This window comes from Vulpes vulpes, chromosome X (assembly GCF_048418805.1).
Source record: "Vulpes vulpes isolate BD-2025 chromosome X, VulVul3, whole genome shotgun sequence".
NCBI classification, from domain to species: domain Eukaryota; kingdom Metazoa; phylum Chordata; class Mammalia; order Carnivora; family Canidae; genus Vulpes; species Vulpes vulpes.
The window spans coordinates 113,273,873-113,278,467 of NC_132796.1; positions in this window are offsets into that span (position 1 = coordinate 113,273,873).

Here is a 4,595-nt window from a genome sequence, read left to right on the forward strand (position 1 = left end):
AGAGATGGTGAAGGGGCAGAGAGAGAAAGTGAATGGGATCAGCTTCACAGATTAATCCACTGTACAGTGAAATTTGAAAACCCCTACTTTAGGCCTAGTTCACCAAACAGATGCTGGGACTTTGCTGTAGGAGTGATTTGAGGAGAGCACCAGTGTGAGTAGGGGTCAGTAGGGACTGTCGACAATTGGGTTGCTGAGGTAGCAGGGACAGCAGTGCCAGTGACAGCATCCAAAGTCACCAATCCAAACTGTAGCATTCAGTAGTGTCCTCCCTCATTCCATTCTTTGGTCTGAATTTGAGTGAGCACTGCTTAAATTTGCAGTTCTGAGACTGATATTCCAACATTCCTAATGATTAAATCCCTTCTCCATCTAAATCAGCCAGAAGTGGTTTCTGTTGTTTGCAAATAATGCTAAGTACTGTGAAAACAGAGTAGTCAGGGAAGGCTCTGACATCATAGTAAGGGTCCCTGAATTTGAATCCTATGTGACCTGAGTCTCTGATTTCCTTATCTGTAAGATAGAAATGCCACCTAGTCTTACACAGAGTAGTTGTAATGATTAAACTAAATAGCAACTCAAAGCCCTGTTGGCAGGTTCCAGAACCTCTCTCTGAGAAGAGCTCAGGAAAGGCAGTCTGGATATGTCTTGAAGCTCTATTTGCATAGCAAACACAATATATTTACTTTGATCATATATTTACCTGTGGTGACTGTGAGAGTGGTTTATGGAGATTGGTGCCCAAAGCCGCCAGAGAACTACCACTGGAAAGGGCTTGGCACAAGCCATTAAGTATTATTTTCCTTCTTTCCTACCTTACTACTTAACATGCAAGTCTAATCAAAGAACTAGATCCTAGGAGAGTAGGATTTCAGAACTTGCAGGAAACTGTTGTTAGTTATCTCATCTATTGAACAGTTTTAAGTTACAAAAGATCCAGTATAAAGAACATAATTGACACACCCCACATATTTTTCTCTAATATGCTTAACTATGATCTGATTTCCTCATGATTCCTGATTTCCTTATTTATGTGATTCAGAATCCAGTATGTGGCCAACATCTTCCAATCAGAAGGCTATATTTTGAAGTATCAACCAATATTAACTCACTCAATAAGGTCCTGCCATTAGTTGTCTGTTGCTATAGCAAAATGGAAATTAACACTTGGGAATTCTAAATTTGATATCTGCCAGACGGGTAGGATGCAGACAAAATATCTTTCCATTATGATGATGATTTTTTTTTTATAACTTGGCTCTCCATTCCCTCTTCTCTCCCCCTCACTCCATATGATCCCCAGCCCCACCCCTCCTCACAGGAAGATAAACCACTTTAACCACCTAGAATTCAATCATCCATATCTTTCCACACTCACGGTCCTATACAGACACATACCTATATATACAAATGACATAGAACTTTTTCTGTAGATGATTGTTTTGCATAGATAAGATCATCGAAAACAGTCTTCTGCATCCAGCTATTTTCATTTAATATTACTGTGTGGAACTCCCTTCAGATATCTTTTTTCTTAATGGCTGTATAATATTCTATGATTTAGATACACCATATTTTATTCAGCCATTCCTCTATTGACAGATGTCTATTTTTCTTCCACTTTTTTACATTATCAAAAAATTCATAATGTGTGTGTATAGATACAGACATATAGATATAAATATATTCATTCATATGTTCATATACATGGAAGTATCTAGTAAACCTAAAAAATGGAGTTGTTCAGGAGCTTGACACATCCCAGTTCCATGGGGACAGAAGCCCCTATACTTGAGATCCTTCTAGATCCCACCTTATGTACCTCTTCATCTGGCTGTTCATATTCATCCTTTATAATAAACTAGTAAATAACCCTGGAAAAATCCAGGAATTAGACATGGGAGGTATCACTGATGGCAGGGTGTGGATGGTTCTAAAAGCCAGTCGGACTGATTGAAAGTCTAATTGAGAAGCCCTTACATATACTAACAGAGATAGACTGTGAAGAAGCTGATCTGTTAAAAACTCTGGATTTTGAAACACCAGTTAGAGCTAAGGATGCAAATACAAAAAGAAGAGGACAATTAAGGAAAAGACAGCATCGTGAGCAGAGATAGCCCAGTATGGCTGTCAAAGAACAACAGCTAAGTAGCACCATACATTTGAGGAACAGCTCCAACATGAAAGGATCAGACAAAAAGAATAACAAACTTAAAAGGAAGATGAAGAAAACAATGAATAAAGAAAAATACAAAATAATAAAACAAGAATAGAATCCTATATGGAATATCCCAAAAATAGCTTTAAGAAATTAAAATATGGCAGCAGAAAGTTTAACACTCAATAGAAATACTGGAAGATAAACTTGAGGAAATCTGGAATATACAACAATAAAGCAAAGACATAAAAAGTAGGCATTTTCCAGAAACATGAGGTTGCAGAAGTTTACTTCCTTCAGTATCTTGGGGGAAGCTACCAAGAGGAAATATACATATCTTTTAGGAGAATATAGTGGTGTAACAGTGACAGGTACTATAAGGACGAGAGAAAAAAAGTTGATTGTTTAATTCATGGAGATTAGAGAGTGACATAAGAAAGGAAATATAAAAAAAAATAATAAAAAAAAAATAATAAAAAATAAATAAATAAAAAAATAATAAAAAAGAAAGGAAATATAATCATAATAAAATACATGATTTAATCATTAAAATATGATTTAAAAATCTCTATGATAATACTAATATAAAGAGGGATTATAAAAATAAATATAATTGTAATATAACCATATTAGAAGGATGGGATAGAAGATATGTACTAGGCCAAGAAGTCTACAAGCTATGCAAGAAAGCCAAGTCCCTTTTGTTTATATTTGGAAGTGAAAGAGAATATAAACTAAAGTGTGAAACTAAAATATAAAGAAGTATTATAAGTTATTTTTATATGGAGATAATTATGACAAGAAAGAGGTAAAAGATTTTAAATTAACTACGTATGGGAGATGGTAATGAGCCTTAGGCAACACAGTTGATTGCTATTTCTATACAATTTATAGAACTATTTGATTTTAAACCATTAATACATAAAACTTTGATAAAAGTGAAATTTCAATTAATACTGAAAAAAACCCCAAACCAAAAGTTAACAGCAAGTATTAGCTAGGTGTTGAGATTATGAGTGTTTTGAATTTTCTTTATTATACGTATCTGTATTATGAAATTTATCTTTAATTAAACTATTAGATTACTTTTATAAGCAGATAAGAAAGACTGAGAAAATCTGAGGAAACTCAGTAATTGTCATTAAAAATACCTTACTATTGGGGTTAATATCCAAAATATATAAAGAATTTATACAAGTTAACACCGAAAAAACAAACAATCCAATTAAAAAATAGGCAGAGGACACCAACAATTTTCCAAAGAAGACATACAGACAGCCAACAGACACATGAAAAGATGCTCAACATCACTAATCATCAGGAAAATGCAAATCAAAACCATAATGAGCTATCACCTCACACCTGTCAGAATGGCTAGTCTCAAAAAGACAGTAAATAACAAGTGTTGGTGACAATGTGGAGCAAAAGGATCCCTCATGCACTGTTGGGAGTGCAAATTGGTGCATCTACTGTGGCAAACAGTATGGAGGTTCCTCAAAAAATTAAAAATAGAACTAACATACAATTCAGTAATTCCATTACTGGATATTTACCTAAAGAAAATGAAAACGCTAATTCAAAAAGATATGTGAACCCTTATGTTTATTGCAGCATTATTTACAATAGCCAAGATATGGAAGCAGCCAAAATGGCCACTGATAGATATAACGGATTAAGAAAATGTGGCATACACACATGCGTGCACACACGTATATATAATAGAATATCATGCAGCCATAAAAAAGGATGAGATCTTGTCATTTGTGACAATGTGTAGGGAACTAGATGGTACTATGTTAAGTGAAATAAGTCAGAGAAAGACAAATGCGTAATTATTTCACTTATATGTGGAATCTAAAAAAGAAAAAAAGCAGACAGACCCATACACTCAGAGAACAAATGGTGGTTGCCAAATGGGAGGGAGGTGGGTGGACCAGCAAAATGGGTGCAGGGGAGTGGGAGATACAGGCTTCCAGTTGTGAAACAAGCAAGTCACAGGGACGAAAGGTACACTGTGGAGAATACGGTCAATGGTATTATAATAGCATTGTGTGGTGACAGCTGGTAGCTGCACTTGTAGCGAGCACAGCATAACACTTGAGTTCTTGAATCACTTTGTTCTATACCTAAAGCCAGTTTAACAATAAAAAAGGAAGTAAAATACCTTACTATTATGAGAAACTTATGACATTAAAGAAGATGAGTTTATTCTGAAAATAAATACCTTGATTTTTTTAAAAAAGGAGTTATTCAATGCATGATCCTTTTGGCTGCAAGTAACAGAATTGCAACCAACCCCAGCTTATGTCAGGAAGACATATATTCTTTACTGAATTAGAGATCTAGTGGAAAACAGTCCCAGTGTTTGAGTGCTCAAAGACATGATCCACAGTGCAGCCATTTTTTTTAAAGATTTTATTTATTTATTCATAGAGAT